Raw genomic sequence first — 17,476 nt, 5'->3', positions numbered from 1 at the left:
CAGTAGGTTAGACTATTGTTTTTAAACTTGCGCCATCTACTGTCGGGACTCGGGAGTGGGTATTAGTTTACTTTAACCGCTTTGAGCAGAAAACGTAATAATACTCTTTAAAAACAAACAACAAAATTAATTTACAAATGTGAAGGACACAAGACATGTATTAATATAAATCCATAATATTCAGGGGTTAAAGCAAAAATAATCAATTTGACTGAAAATCTTTCTATTCAGCTCATATTTCCGTGGCCGTGAACGTCATGCCACCTTAGTAACCTAATTTGCTTACTGTGCAAAGTCCACTTTAACCAAATCTGGTAGTTCCATTGACAATTCCTGTATCTCTCCACCTTCCATATTCAGAGCCTTGGCACCATCCTGGACAGCCCTCTGCATAATCTCCTTCACTTTCCACATCCATAACATCACCTGGTTAACTTTCATATTTGCACCATCAAGCAAGTTCTTCCTTCGCACATTTGCCAAACTGGTCCACAGTCCACTCACCTTTCCACTTTTCAATTTCAAAACCCTCCATAAACTGCAGCTAATTCAAAAGACAACAGCTTGCATCATTACATCATCTTCTTCACACCTGTACATTAACTCCACTGTCACATTCAATATAAATCAATCCTATATACTCTGTGTTCCCACCTCTCGGTCATTAACTGCCAGAGATGGTCAACAGCGCCTCCACGACCTTCTTTGTTACAGAAAAGTGCAGGTGGAATAATGTTTATGATTTTTTTTTTTTACTTTTTCGGAATGAGACCCAGTCAAACCGGGACATCGTTTCACATTCCAACCCTCCTTCTTCTTAAAAAAAAAAGCGCGTCATGCTAAATTAGCCGAGCCAGAGCGTTACTCTTTCAGTTTTAAATAAAACATAACAGCAACAGACACACTTACCGAGGGAAGAGACAAATGTACATTACATTTAGAACACATTTATTCATCCATTAATTATCATACACGCACACCTATCCCTATAGTGGGATTGTTAAGGCTGCTGCGGTGGATTCTGGACAGATTCCCAGTCCATCGCAGATTAAGAAAACCATCCATCCATCCATCCATCCATTTTCTGACCCCCGCTTAAACCTTCATGAGGTCGCGGGGGTGGCTGGTGCCTATCTCCAGCGTTGATTAAGAAAACAGATATAACCAAATACTTGCTGGTGCTGAAGTTCGAATAACAGATTTTGATGTTGTGAATGGTACTCTTAAAATAAGAGTACCATTCACATATTTTAGATTTGAATAAGTTCAAATCTAAAATATAATAGCCTTCGCCTCATTTAATAAGGACTAGATAGAGGTTTGGTCGGTGATACAATTTTGGCCAATTTAGTACGTGCACTTTTGTTCTGTTTATTTGCCAAATATTTTTCTTACTACTCATATTGTGAATACATTGTAAAAACAAACTAAAGGACTTTTGAACTTCTAACAAGTGGCATTCCGAAAACTATAATATACTTGGTTGCAGTGTTGACTCAACTCAGTGTTGACTCAACTCTTATCATTGTTTACCATAATTTCTCATTGGAAACTTTTAATACAAGGACTCCAGCTGAACCAGTAAACTGATTGGTGTCCCACTATTCCATTTAGAATTTCCACATCAATTCTACCAATTGCAATCGATTCATAAACTGCGTTACAAAGACCTTAAATATCCAATTTTTGCAAAACCCAAGGGGATTCATTTGAAACTTTAAGTCTTAAAGAAAGGTTTTTGAAAGTTTATTTGACAAGAAATAATCTTTGGCGCTCAAAACTGTCAGTAGACATGGCGCTGGTAACTGCCAGAGGGAATGATCTGCTGTGGATGAGTTTTCTTTTTTCTATATAAAAACCTTTTTGAATGAAATCATTGGATACATAAATTAAACTAATGTGTAAATTCTAACTATAACTGTCTTCATCTCACCTGCTCAGCCAATATCCTGATAACACGCCTCCGTCCCAGCCTAACGGCGGCGGTCTCATCTCCTCCACCCTTTATAAAGTCCGGCTTGATGTGTGCAACTGCTCCTCACCTGAGGTTTCTTCACCCCTACACGGTCTCCACCTTTGCACAGCATACCTTTCATCTTATGTTTGTGTCATGACTTTGTAACCGTACAAAATGTTTCTGTATGTGCTTGCTTTATTACAAAAAAAGAAAAAGTTGATTCTGACTGTTAAAACATAAACAACTTAGCCGTTTATCAGTTTTGTAAAGAAATTTTTTATTGATTCCAGTCATTGTTCAAAAACAATAAGAAACATTGTATTTACACATATAAAATATTGCACGTTATTAACTTTGCTTGTATATCTAATTTTCAAAACAAGATTATCCAATTGTTAAACAACGCTGTTACAATATATTTACAACTACTTTATTGGTTCTACTTTCTCTCTTCAAGATATTACAGCCACAATGTAACAACACCATTTAAATGAAAACCAAATAATGATAATAATGTAATACATTAAAATAACACATTATGAAAAAGAATGACTGCATTTGGCAAATGTGCTTCAGCAGAAATTATTTAAAATGGCATGTCACAAAAAAAAACAACAACAACAATATGTGACAACTGAAATGTGTAAAAGACTGGAAAACAACTAATATTCTCCTTGCATTCAGTATTAAAGGCATACTATGCAACATTTTTCAGTTAATTAATGTGTTCCATACCATTTTGGATGATTAAGTGAGTCATTTCAGGTCGAACTAAGGTTTTCTCGGCCGCCCTGGTGGGGGAAATACCGCACTTGCAATTGCAGGAGCACTCGGCCCGCACTCACAGGCTCAGTAGTCTCGTGTGCATCGCGAGAGTCGGTCTTGCTTTACGGCGAGAACTGCTATACGCCCCCAGTGAAAGGCATGTTCGTTGCTAGATTTGTGCAGTTATTATGGCGGAACCAGCGAGAAAACAGCGAAAGCCCATGTTGGAGCAGGCAAGAAAGAGGAAAATGGCTCTGGACAGAGAGAAGAGTCCTACACGGGTGAACATCGGGCAAGCTTTTTCAGAATGGTGAGAACTAAAAGAAAAAGAAGGCTGCAAGGCTGACGCGGACCTCGCGTTTCTGCTGATGCGATTGTAAGTAACATAGTAGGGTTTCCCTCACGCTACCGCCTGGCCAACATTCCAAAAAAAAACTAACTCCATATGCGCGCAAAGCTAGTCTCCCCCGCTCTGCCGGTTGCAAAGCTTGCCATCAGAGTAGTAACAAGGGTACTCTCCTCGTCTTCCGTTTCCGGTGAAGCCCACACAGTCTTTATATTACCGGTTGCAGGAAGAACACATTTCAACTGCAAAAGGAATCCGATTTTCTGCCTTGAATGACTCTGAAAATTTACCCCAGTGGATCTCACCTGTTAATAAAAAATAGATTTCATGTAGTTCAAATCTAATTTCGCATGTTTTAAGTGAAAAAGGTCAAAGGTCCTTACCATCCAGCCAAGCAAAGTGAGTCTTCTTCCCAGAAACAAAGCACTTGAAGGCCAATGCCGAGGTATGTCTTGGCATGCCAGGGTGAGGTAAGCTTTGTCTCCCTGTGCTAGTACCACCACCTGGAGAACAGCTTCAAGTCCATTCAAAGGCATCTGAAGATAAAAAAAGATAAAATAAAAAAACAGGTGCACTGTCATACCGGAAGAATGGCTATGACACGTGATTATGAATGAGTCTTACCTGTAAGATTGGCGATATCCTTTGCACCTGCATGGGGAAGAGCATTAAACAATAGTTAATACTTTATATCTCTCTAGATCTTATCCTTTCCATCTCTAATGGTATAAAAAATGCTGTCCAAATAATGAATTTTTATTTATTTTTTTAAATCATTTAGGGTTTTAGTGTCATTTGCACAGTGTAAATTTAACTTTAACATAAATTTAAGGACAAAATGTAATAGCTACTGACCTAAAAGGAAAACGTCAGTACTCATCAGGAAATATACAAATGATTGGTATAAAAAAGCATGTTTGAAATTAATCACTGCAGATTCTTTAACATTATTGTTACTGTTTTGTAGGATTTAACAATTAATTTTAGAAGTACCAATAGCTTCCAGATAACAGATATATATTTTGCAAAAAATTAATTAAAACTGTAAAAGTGATATTGCTCAAACAGCCAAGGGCAGGTATTAACTAATTCTATTTACTCAATTACTCTGTAACTTTTGACAAAAAAATAAAAAAATTAGGACTATTTTTCCTTATGTTATAATCTTGAGTAAATTTTGTTGATACGCAACCCAATGCGTGTAACTTAACTGAATGAAGAACACATTTTAACCTATAAAAAAATAAAACACGATACACACATAAATGTTATTCATGCTAGGTTTCTTCTAACCTTAATTTGTTTTCTTGTAATAATATTTCAAATTTTTGGTTATAAAATGCCGAACAGTGCACATAACTTCATTTTTATTCATGTCTGCAGAAATAAATGGCCAATGTTACATTGCACATTATGATCAGTAAAACAGGACTTAATAATAGCCATCTCACCAAATACTTTGTTACTCTTGTGTGTGTGTTTTTGCACAGTTACTTATTAAAAATATATTGAAGTAGTGGTACTCGTGGTTATTAGAATATCACATCTGGGTACTACACCCACCTATGATGGCAGCTGTTAGTTTATAAAAAATATTTGACTTTCCATAAATGTAACATGAGTGTTCCAAAAACATATTTAAAAATAAAAGAAAAACACTTGAAAACTGATAAGCATGTAAAAAAATATTTCAGATTTTTCAAGTGTTATTTTACATACCGTTATGTTGAGCCATAGCAGCTTTTGCTATATGGTTCTTTACCTTGTACGAATCATCAGCACTGTATGAGCAAAGGGGACATCAATATGTTGCAAATAGATATATATGTGGATCTGTGTGATTAAAATAACAAAGTTTGAGCATATAATACATTTCTCAACTTTTCTATTTCGATTTAATGGTGCCCTGCAGGAAAATATTATCTATGCTACATGTTAAAATTAGCCTTCCCTGTATAAATTACGAATTTCACTTGTCTACAGTTGTTAATTATATTTTCAACCTAATTTAAAGAAATTATTTACTATGTGAAAACAAGTTTTAAGAAGGTAAAAATACCTTTTGCTGACTTCGTAGGTTTTGCATTGTGGATCGTGTGCCGAACATCAGTGGAAGAACCTCTCAAACTTCTTTCAATCGACCTCTCAACTTCACTTCTTTAAGGTACTGGTGATTATGAAAATAGCGCCCCCTTCATTTCCGGAGTGCAATAGTCCCATTTCCATATAAGGTATGGGACTGACAGTGGTCCGTCCCCGCCCCTTTCTGCAGGCTGCAGCGAGGTCCTTCTCAGATTTCTGCTTTGCAAAGACCCGCCCTACTCTCCTTCTGATTGGCTAATGTCCTGGCTCTGCCAGATTTCATTGGTTGAATGCAGCTTCTGTTTAAAATCTTAAATAAAAAGTCTACACGGAACATTCTGCGCTCATTTTCCAAATGACGAAAGTCCCTCACTGCGACGGAGAACATTAAACCCCTGATAATATTACTTATTCAGATCACAGGGGGAGGAATGTATCCCCCCCAGGGATAAAACATGAAGGATCAGAGGGGGGGACATCACAACCAGAGGGGGGGAACATCCCCCCCAGCAAATCGCACCCAGTATATATATATATATATATATATATATATATATATATATATATATATATATATATATATATGCATGGAGAATATATGTGGAGAAGACAAGCTTTGCGCGGAGCGGGGGGAAGAAGACATGCTTTGCGCGGACGACCGATGGGGAGGGTGGGGAAGACCGGCGGAGCGGAGCGCCTGTTATTTCACTATATATAAACAATAATAAACATGCAAGCATATCGACTTAGGTTTTTTTGAGGCGGCCGCCTCGCCAAGATAGCGCTGCGGGAAACAGTGGTACAATTATTCAGCCTGTTGTTGCCTCCATTCTATTTTTATTTAAAATTGCCTTTCAAGATGACATGTCTGTTCTTAATGTTGTATATTATCAAATAAATTTCCCCCAAAAATGCGACTTATACTCCAGTGCGAGTATAAGTCTATCTATCTATCTATCTATCTATCTATCTATCTATCTATCTATCTATCTATCTATCTATCTATCTATCTATCTATCTATCTATCTATCTATCTATCTATCTATCTATATATCTATCTATATATATATATATATATATATATATATATATATATATATATATATATATATATATATATATATAGGAGAGTCACGGGTACTTGTTGATGGCATTACAATTATTTCTAAGACCATTAAAAGAACATTAAAAAGCATTAAATTAGAGTTACTCATTCCTGTATAAACCCTGTCATAGCAGCTGCCTGTGAGACAGTTCTGAGGAATTAGGGCGACATCATGTAGCTCTAGCTGCTGTAGTGATACAGTAATGGTAGATTGATTTCTGCTTTCACTTGAAGCTGCTAAAGTCATCAAGCTTTGTTTCTAGTCTGTTTTTTGAATAAAAGTTGCCAGAGGGGTCTAAAAAGTCCCCAAATATAATAAGGCGGTCACTAAGATGCCATCACTTGACTGTCGTCTCTAGTATTCCTTCACTATGGAGAGCAGTGCAGCCCAATAGCCACCAGTAGCTTTATGCACTAGCAGTTTCACTGCGGCCAGCGAGGAGCCAGAGGTGTGCACAAATATACAGTAGTTATGCTATATCATATGCTTTCATTGTTTTATACATTCTGAAGGTGTGTCAGCTTTTATTTGGATGTGGCGGTGTGCCACGATCAACTACATGTTGCAGAAACCCTGCAGCCATTGATTCAATTGTTTTAATACACTTTACACATTACAAAGCCATGCAATTTTCTAAAAGTGGTTATTATGATCTATAGTAATATTATTCCAAGGGGCCAGTCAATGGACCAACTACATGCACACACACACACCCACACACACCCACACACACACACACACACACGTTTTAAATACTTACTGAGGACCGTCCTGACTTCCATTCATTTTCAACCCTTTCTATGGCTTAACACTGACCTTTAACCTAATTGACATGACAGCCCTAAACCTAACCCCTTGATCAGAAAAATAGTGAAGGTCCTTACTTAACATCAAACTGCACACTTTACTAGCAAAATGAGCAAAGATATGTATGTTCTCAATAAGCTACAGATACATACACAAACAAACAAACAAACAAATACCCTTAGGGCTAGTCGGTCTCTTGGCTGGTTATTGATGAATTATATTCTTTACACTTTCTAGATTATTGCCCCAACAGTGCTCACTGGAATATTCAGATATTTAAAAATACATCTTTTACAAATACCATTGCTACTATTGTGCAATTACACATGTTTTTAAGTTATTTATTGTTTACCTCATAACTCGCAATCTGTTGATTATCAGCACAAACAGCTTATATCAGGTCAAGATTAAAGAATGATTCCAGCACTGGCATTTTTCTAACAGCAAGCTCTGCACACATATGGAAAAAATGAGGGACAACTTCAAGTATAAAAAAATCTTAACAGAAATAAATGCTCATTCAGAGGACACCATTATATAATGTTGTTTACCTGAATTAACAATAGGGTTGGACGATATAGAGAAAAAAAAGCATAGCGATAAAATAGAAATTATATTGATCAATATTGATAATCATCAAAAAATTCAACGCATCTTCTTTAAGTGTAGCCCTAGCCATTTTATGCTGTTGCTAAATAGCTTAATTTAAGATAAAGAACACACCTCAACTGGCTTCTCCCAGGGCAGTCAACTTTTTTACAGTAGCAGGCCACACACTATCAGGTAGGAGGGTGCACTTATACTGGTGCCCGAGCCCCGAAGGGGAGAATTTTGAAAAATAGAGTCTCCCTGATGTATTTTGGAAGCTTTCAAGACAGGTGATTATTTAAAGAATAGAGTCAGAATGCATGTTTTAAATTGAATAAAAAGCAAAAAAAGTGAATGATCAATTCTTCAAAAGCGACCTCTGTTTTTTTATTATTATTCTTAAAACGTTTTTTCACATGTTATCATGTTTTAACAAGGTTTTGAACAAATTTGCATAAAATTAGTCAAATTTGAATTACTAGCACCATATAAACAGATCAGATTAGGTGAATATATGACAATTTACTAACTTCTGAGCGTGCAGTGAGACAACACACGCGCGCTCAAAACCGGTCTCGCGCACACTCAGTTCCTTCTCTGCTCATTCCATGCTCAACACCAGCTATGCTGTGCGCTCGCTTGGCTGTTTCTCTGCGAGCGTCACACGAGAAGAGTTTTTCAGAGTTGAGCTAGGATTGGTTCCTGCGCGCTCAACCAGAAGGCACAAATATCGCTCCATTATATAATCGGGGAAATGTAGGCGGCGGCAAGAGCTGCTATAGATGGCGTTTTGCCGCCGTTGACCAGCTACTTTTGACTGCCCTGCTCCTCCACGTCGAGAGGAGTCAGTTGAGGTGGCTCGGGCATCTGGTTAGGATGCCTCCCGGACGCCTCCCTGGTTAGGTGTTCCGGGCACGTCCCACCGGGAGGAGGCCCAGGGGAAGACCCAGGACACGATGGAGGGACTATGTCTCTCGGCTGGCCTGGGAATGCCTTGGGATTCCCCCGGAGGAGCTGGCCCAAGTGGCTGGGGAGAGGGACGTCTGGGCCTCCCTACTGAAGCTGCTACCCTGGCAACCTGACCCCGGATAAGTGGAAGAAGATGGATGGATGGATGGATGGATGGATGGATGGATGGATGGATGAATACACAAACACTGAATTCAAACTAAACCCATTACACAACCAACATTTTACCAAAACTGCAAGTTTTTAAAAAAAGAACACATGTTCTCTGAACTCTTTGAAGGGGGCGGAGATCCTCAAAAAATCCAATTGATGCACGTTGCGCATGACAAAACCAAAAAAAAAAGTAACGTGCGAGATTTGACATGGCACAAGAGCGCCACAGTGACACAGGACTGAAAATGGAATAGAGTCATTGATGAGGGTGAAGAGAGCTAAACAGCAGGGTAAATCGTTACTATGTCTGACGTTTGTTTTGTTTCAAAGTGAGGAAACCCTGACAGCTTGGGATCTGTGAGCGGAGTCCTGCGCTGCCGAAGTCGTGCTTTATGGTGCCGTCTGAATGTCAGCCTGAGGATCATCTAACGCGGCTGTTAGCTTGTTAATGACAGGGGCTGTGTTTACATGCGCAACGTTTCCTGATGTGATTAAAATGTGTTTGGATTAGAAAAATATTCTGAATGCACCGTTTATATGGGCTGAAAGTCAAATAATCCGATCATGACGTGTGTTTACTTGCACCAAGCTTTATTCAAAGTAGAAACTCTCTGATGTTAGCAGAGTTGTTGAATTTCCATAAAGCAACCGCAAAAGTTTTATACTTCTTCATGTGGAAGTAAAAACTACAGCAAACGCGGATGTGTGGATGCTGACTGTTATGAGCGCATAGAATGGACCGCATCAGGTTCTGAGATGATTGAGAACTCATGCTGTTGCTGTTGAGAGAGCGGGAGGAAATTCTGATCATCCCAAAATATTCTGTACTGCACAGCACTGCAGCCCCATCCTCCCCGCGCAGGCGCTGTAAGTTCATGAATTAATTGGAACAAGTGTTTAGATGGATGCTGATCGGGTTATGGATCATAAAGCAGCCCTGTCAATCACAATACAATTTTATTCTGATAGTAATAATTGGTTGATTAAGCTTTAACTTTTCATTTGCAGACAAAGTCTGAGTGAAGGTACTGTATGGGAGAGAGGAACAGGGCTCTAAACTAAAATTTCAAGAGTGTTTATTGTTGTTGAATTACACAATGTTTTAAAGTTATTTAATGTTTAATAAATAACTATCTGTTAGGTATTGTCTGGTGAATGTCAGCTCTAGAGCTGATATCAGGACAATAGTTGAAAGGGATGATTCGAGCACTGGCGTTCTTTTAACAGCAAACTCTGCACACATATAGAATAAGGAGTGACAACTTCTCTTCAAGTTCAAGAATTTATTAACAGAAATAGAATGAACATCCAGAAAACACCACCATATAATGCTTTTTATCCGAATTAATACTATATTTCAGTCAACAAATCCTCTCTACAAGGCTAGTGAAACTTAACCAAAACTACTGAGTAAAATGAAGATAAAAAGAAGCTAAGGAACTATGTACACCCAAAAGAAACAAAAGACAAAATAAAGTTGTTGATCATCATCAGCATCATCAGAATAATTCAGTGAAACAAAACATTATTTGATCAAATATAAAATTTTAAAGAAAGATTTTCTCAGTAAAATCATTCACTTTTGGGATTCTTGATTCTGGTAATGTGAATATACCTCCAGGAGGCTAGGGATCGCTGTAGCGATCGGTCGCTAAAATCGGTTAATCCTAAAGTTAAACAAAACACCTTTAAATTGACATTAATCTATATTAATGCGGTGATAATGCTCGTAGCATTTTTGAACGATGGTGGAGCGAAACGAAACAAACCTTATGTTTGGAACAAATCGTAGTCGCATATCCGGGAAGAGCGAATGTTACCGGAAGCTAATAGCATTTAGGCTAGCGGACATTCGCCGCTAACTTTAAAAACCATCGGCTTTATTGTAGTCGTAATAAGTGGACTGGATAAACACAAACATTAATATCCCATCAATGTATGAAACCCTTGTTGAGATAACGTTTGTTATAACCATAAAACACACTCAAATTAAATCAGCCATGGCATGGTTCGAAGAGCTACGTCAGTCAACTCCATGTGTTTAAAAACACCATGTAAATGCAATACATAAGCCTTCTAAATGAACCATTTTACTTTCCCTGTTTGTTTCTCTGCCAAAGCTGTCAGGAAAACATTGGTCATTTCAGCAGCGGGTATGCGGCTATGAGGTAGCCAAAACACGGTCGGAGCAGGCCGGTCCAAGGTCCTGCATGCGGTCTCTGACCCGGTCGCAGTCGAATCCCCGGCATGCAGCAGGTGATTTCAGTTCCGTTTTTGCTCTTAGCAATGGAAAGTGGATCCTGTGCCAGGTTTTCGGCTCCGTCTGGATTTCCTGCAACAGCTGAGGAAGCAAAACAAAGCTGGTTCGGCATAGATGGATTAATTCACTCCGGCATATGTTTTAAGCAGAATTGAGATTGCAGCCTTATCTTTGATCCGCCTGGTACGGTCCTCTGGACTATGTCGCTCCATTGAAGCGACGGGAAATGAGTTTCACAGAAAGCACATTCTTACCCAGTTTGAGAGTCTTTGAGTCCCATGAGGCCCGGTCAGGTCCTCTGGGTGAAGAGGAATCCCCCCCTTTGTCACCCCAGGCAGGAGTGACGGGACTGAGAGCGATTGATTGTCTGTGGAATCAAACCTTTATAGCACTGATGGCACCCTGCTGAGGGGTGCCTGTGAAAGTCCTAAGCTTCCTTTGCTTCCAATTCAATCTCATTTTTATTTTTCTCATGGCCAGGCGGCACAACATTATATAACCATAATGAAATTTTGGCGAGACGCTGAGAGGTTGCAGACCTAAATTAAAAAACACTTACAGAAAAACGAGACATAAGCATCCCTAAAGGACACCCTCAAAAATGTAAAACCCTCAGAAGAAATAAAAAGTATTAAATATCTAACAGCCTTTTTGATTCTTCAAAGAGAAAATAGAAAAACTTAATAGAATAAATGTCTTTGTAAGAAAAATTTGGACAAGGACAAATTTAGCATGAAGTATTTACATAAAATGCAGCTTGTGCTGAAACAGTCTCTTAAATGGGCTGCCAGTTTATGTGATTGTCAGAAGTGGTGTTTTTGCACTGGTTGCATTGTTTTGCCCAATTATTTTCCTAGATGCACAAGCATAAGGGTGATGTTCAACCAAACCACGTTTTACACCCCAGTTTTAAGGCTTCACTTTTGTTGTGTTAAATCGCTGTTCATATAGACAACATTGATTATTAAAGGATTGACTTACAATCTAGTAAACATAAACATCTTTATTTGAAGCTAAATTATTTATTTTCTAACATTATTGTAACAGAACACCTAAGTAGCAACTTGTGTTTTGTGCACTTATTAGCTCTTTCATTCTAAATGTTCAATTTTGGAAAAAAGTTCAAATAAAACTTTTTCATTGATTAATCGACCGGTTATTCGATTATTAAATAATCTTTAGTTGCAGCCCTAGATTAATATAAGATTAATATATGTAGGCGATTGCATTTAATTGTTCTGTTTTCTCCCTCCATTTCCAGCCGGAGTTCTGGGAGACGACCGTTTATCGGTTTGTTTTGGAACTGTGTGCGTCTGCTGGCTTTGTGCTTGTCTTTCTACAATCTTTGCTGGGACAGTGATGTCATTGAGGCTTCCTGCTACAATGCCAAATGGTCTTCTGTCAACAACCCTCGGCTTTTGCATCTGATGTTTCGAGAATCTATTATGTCATGGGCTTGCTGCGGGACCAGGCTCTAGCATGGGCGCTTGCATTCACGTCTGCTAACCCTCTGACCACCCTCACCTTTGCACAGTTCTCCTCCGAAATAAGCCGGGTGTTTTTCCATCCAGATCATGCGGGAGATGCATCAAAGTGTCTGTCAAAGCTCCGAAGTGCTGTGGAATTTTCTGTGGAGTTCCGTACCGTGGCCACCGAATCTGGATGAAACGACAAGTCTCTCAGAGGAGTATATTATGATGCCTTAAATGAAGCCTTAAAAGATTAACTCTCCCTCAAAGAGGAGGCTGCGGATCTAAAATCTTTAATAACTTTGTCCATCCGCCTTGACAACAGGCAACGTTAGTGATGCCAGGAGCGGAGCGGGCGACTCCCTGTTTCTCGATCAGTCCAACCGGTCATTGGGGCCCACAGCGCCCTCTCTCCCTTGACTCCCGAACCCCAGAACCTCCTGGTGGAGAACCGATGCAGATTGGAAGTACACGCCTATCAGCTGCCAAAAGATTGAGGCGGCTCCAAGCTGGTGACTGTCTTTATTGTGGCTAGCCAGGCCACAGAGTAGTCTACTGTCCCCTACGGCCAAAAGACAGAGCTCGTTAGAAGTGGGGAGTCTAATGGGCAAAGATGAGTTTCCCCAATCTTCTAGTCGCCTTCAGGTAGAAATTAAAATATGCCTTGATTCCACTTCCCATTCCCTAGCAGCCTTAATAGACTCTGGGGCAGAAGACAGTTTTAATGATGCTGATTTGGTTGAACAGCTGCATATCCCTTTTGAACCCCTCAGTTCCCCATTGGTTGCTAACGGCTTAAATGGCAAACTTTTGTTTTGGGTGACCCACCGGATGGTTCCGGTTATGATAGTCACTTCGGGTAACCATAGGGAGTTTATCCAGTTTATGATTATTCCCAACTCCAATTTTAGTGTTGTGCTGGGGCACCCCTGGCTGGGGCTCCATAATCCTCATATTGATTGGTCCACAGGGAGGATAATTAGTTGGAGTTTATTTTGTTTGAGTAATTGTCTTCGCTCTGCTCAGCCCAAGTTGGATACCAGAAACAAGGTAGATGAACCCCCGGATTTGTCACGGGTTCCCTCTGAGTATCACAACCTTGCGGATGTTTTTAAGTCAGACTCAAGCCCGGTCATTGCCCCCACATAGACCATATGACTGCGCCATTGACCTTCTTCCAAATGCCCCACTTCCCTCCAGTCGCCTCTACCATCTTTCTAAACTGGAACTCGGGGCTATGGAGAAGTACATAAATGAGTCCTTGGCAGCCGGTCTCATTCACCGCTCGTCTTCCCCTTTGGGGGCAGGTTTTTTCTTTGTTTTCAAAAAGGACGGAACCCGATACGTCCCTGTATCGATTATAGGGGCCTAAATGACATCACTGTCAAGAACAAATATCCGTTGTCCCTCATGTCCTCTGCCTTTGAACTACTTCATGGAGCAACTGTTTTTTCTAAACTAGACTTGCGTAATGCATATAATTTGGTTCGCATCCTTGAGGGGGATGAATGGAAGACGGCTTTTAAGACTCCGGTTGGTCATTTTGAGTATTTAGTAATGCCATTTGGCCTAACTAATGCCCCAGCTGTCTTTCAGGTGCTAGTGAATGACGTGCTAAGAGACTTCCTGAACCATTTCATGTTCGTCTGCCACGACGACATATTAATTTTCTCCAAGACTGTGGAGGAGCATGTCGGTCACGTTAGGCAAGTCCTCCAACGCCTGCTGGAGAATAAACTATATGTCAAGGCTGAGAAATGCAACTTTCATTGCCCTTCTGTGCATTTCCTAGGTTTTGTTATTGGGGAGGGACAAATTAGATCCGATCCTGCCAAAACCAGAGCGGTGGTGGAGTGGCCAGAACCCAGATCCCGCAAGCACCTTCAGCGTTTTGCCAATTTCTATAGAAAATTTATTAAGGACTACAGTCTCGTGGTCCAACCTCTAACCAGACTCACTTCCATCAAACAACCTTTTGTGTGGTCATCGTAGGCAGCTGCAGCATTCAAGGCACTAAAACTGCTTTTCACCTCCCCACCAGTCCTGATCCAGCCAGATCCTTATAAGCAATTCATGGTTGAGGTGGATGCCTCAGAGACCGGGGTAGGAGCAGTTCTGTCCCAGTTTGACAATCCGGCACAACAGTTGTTGCCCTGTGCCTTCTTTTCTAAACAGTTAACAGAAGCCCAACAAAATTATAGTGTGGGGGACCGCGAGCTGTTAGCTGTCAAACTAGCCCTGGAGGAATAGCGCCATTGGCTGGAAGGTTCCATACAACCTTTTTTAGTCTGGACTGACCACAACAATCTGTCTTAAATACAGTCCGCTAAAAGATTAACACCCCGTCATGCCGGTTGGTCCTTATTTTTCTCCCGCTTTAACTTCATTCTTACCTTCAGACCAGGCTCTAAAAACGGAGAGGGTGAATCAAGACCTAGAGGCTGCCCTCCGTTGCATTATCCTGGACGACACATCTTCTTGGTGCCAATACTGACCATGGGTAGAATATGCCCACAACTCACTCACCAGCTCCGCTACAGGTATGTCCCCGTTCAAAGTTTCTCTGGGCTATCAACCTCCTATATTTCCCTCTCAGGAGCGGGAACTTGCTGTTCCTTCAGTTCAGCACCACCTTAGGAGATGTCACAGGATCTGGCGAAAGACACGAGCAGCTCTCTCCAGGACTGCGGAAAGAAACCGTCACCTCGCCAATCGCCACGACACCCCGCTCCCGATTACCAACCTGGTCAGGAGGTCTGGTTGTCCACCAGGAATTTGCCTTTGAGATTCACTTCCAAGAAGCTTGCTATTCACTATTGACCGGATTATTAACCCCGTAACAGTTCGTCTGAACCTCCCCAAAACAATGAGGATCCACCCATCGTTTCCCAAATAAAGCCTGTAATGTCTAGTCCCTTGTCTCCTCCTGTCAAGCGACCACCACCCCCAGGATTGTAGACGACGACCCGGCCTACACTGTGCAACGGCTTTTAGATGTGTGCCGCCGTGGACGTGGTTTCCAGTACTTGGTTGACTGGGAGGGATACGGTCCAGAGGAACGCAGCTGGGAACCCTGTTCAGCCATCCTTGACCCTCAGCTCATCCAGGACTTCCACAAGCGGACAAGTCACCGCCGGGTGCCCTTGAGGGGGGAACCTGTCACATCAGCTGCTGTGACCCTCACACCTGCGGGTCGTTTCCCAATCAGCAACGGCCCCCATATAAGGATGGCGTCTCCACCTGCTCAGCGTCAGATTGTTGTCTAACCCTTAGTGGTAAACACTCTCAGGCCATCTGTCTGTTCACGCTTCGACTAAGCCAAGTTTGTCCCCTCTCCTTACCTGCCTGTTTCTCTCCCTTGTTTAGTCTCGTTTGATTACCCGAACCTTCGCCTGCTGACTTGGATCCCCCGGTGACGACCTCTTGCCTGCCTGACCTCTGACTTAAGGAAAGCCCCGAACCCGGATTGACACCATGGACCTGACCCTTGCCTGCCTGACCAAGATTTGTTAATAAAACACCATCTAATCGTGCCACTGCTCAGTTTCTTTTTCAGTGTCTTTTCGAGCCTTTAGATTGTGACAGGTCCGCTGAAAAACCTTAATTTTACGACTTCCGACTGCGGTTAGAAGATAAGTAATTAGTTTTTTTCTGATTTTTGCTTGGCCAGTTCATTAGCTCCGATGTGTATGATTAGATTATCAATGTTTGGCTGATCAGTAGTTAATGAGGGTATTTTCTCTGTTTTTTTTCAGACACTAAAAACTCACTAAAAACAGATTACCTTTGTTCTCTTCTGCAAAGGCGATCATTTCCGTTAACTGCTTCATCCCCAACAATAAGAACTTTTGGCAGAAATTTTGGTTTCTGGGTCACTTTAGGAGGTTGTTGTTTTGATCTTGTTTTGTGCCTGTTATTGATGTTTTGGAGGAGAGATGTCCATCGTAGGCTCCTGCTGAAGAGCAGCAAACCTGTTTTTCAGTGGAATTCCAGCAAAGTTTAGTGGGTTTCCAGTTGAAGACATGACAAGATGTGTTATGGCTCAAGCTGGCTGTTTAGTCCTTGGTACCGAAGTTAAAGAAGGTGGAACCACGTCGGCTCCAGCTGCTTGTTGTTTTTTCTTTGATGCTGGTACTGACGAGGGGATGTCTCGGCTCAGTGCTGGCCACGCTGTATCATCTAGGTGAGGGGTCCGTCCGGTTAGACGTCTAGTCAGATCCAACGGATGAGATTTATTTTTCGGCTTGACTCTGAGACAGTTACACGTGGGTGAGCTGCTTGCTGAGGTGCTTGGAAGCTGTGAAATATTTTTATATACCTTGTTACTGTAACCCATGATTCTTGTGTGAATTGTGCTAACGTCTTCTGTAAGTCTTACATGTAAATTTGTATTTGTATTGTATTATATATATATATATATATATATATATATATATATATATATATATATATATATATATATATATATATATATATATATATATTTGATGAATATTTATTTTCATAGACTATTCATTGCAATCCCTTTTATCAGGCTGGGTCTGACCCAAGATGGCCGCTCTGTCGGCACGCCTCTCACTCGACGATGGGGCCTCTACGTATATAATATCTATGGGCAGGGCTCTCTACTCTCACGCATTGACTGTGTGACACACGTATTTCACTGACTTCACACGCTTCACACGCAACACATGACATTTCACACGCAAACATGGAATTTCTCACGCATAAAAATCACAAAGCCCGTCTGGGCTGCGGACGACAAAACTCCGCCTTCTGCTGAGCTGTTTCGGCTTCTTTCACAGCTTGTGGCCATCAGTAATTCCTGCTGCAGTTCTTTTTAACAGAGCAGCAGGATGAGTGATCAGAGTTATGAATAATTTTAGTCTTAACAGTGGTGAAAGTAAGCCGGTAAGGTCCTGTACCGCGTACACAGGTGGGGAGGGGGCGGGGGGAGAACTGCTGCCAGATGAC

At 40.9% G+C, this 17,476-nt stretch overlaps 1 protein-coding gene and 1 long non-coding RNA gene across 5 annotated transcripts in view; one reads left to right on the top strand and one right to left on the bottom strand.

Moving 5' to 3' along the window:
- Nucleotides 1-17,476, top strand: part of stox2b (storkhead box 2b) — a 41,409-nt gene that overhangs the window by 11,118 nt on the left and 12,815 nt on the right. The gene's annotated exons all lie outside the window — the stretch shown is intronic.
- LOC118559367 lies at nt 3,072-5,400 on the bottom strand. 3 transcript variants are annotated; one of them, XR_004928800.1, is made up of 4 exons: nt 5,128-5,400; nt 4,788-4,849; nt 3,693-3,719; nt 3,072-3,604 (listed from the first exon to the last, which is right to left on the bottom strand). It is a non-coding gene; the product is annotated as an uncharacterized LOC118559367 (long non-coding RNA). The 3 variants fall into 3 exon arrangements; XR_004928801.1 differs by having other exon boundaries at nt 3,072-3,373; nt 3,452-3,604; nt 4,788-5,134; XR_004928799.1 differs by having other exon boundaries at nt 4,788-5,134.

The sequence above is a fragment of the Fundulus heteroclitus genome, unplaced genomic scaffold (genome assembly GCF_011125445.2).
Source record: "Fundulus heteroclitus isolate FHET01 unplaced genomic scaffold, MU-UCD_Fhet_4.1 scaffold_28, whole genome shotgun sequence".
NCBI lineage: Eukaryota > Metazoa > Chordata > Actinopteri > Cyprinodontiformes > Fundulidae > Fundulus > Fundulus heteroclitus.
This window is presented reverse-complemented; position numbering and strand designations above follow the sequence as displayed.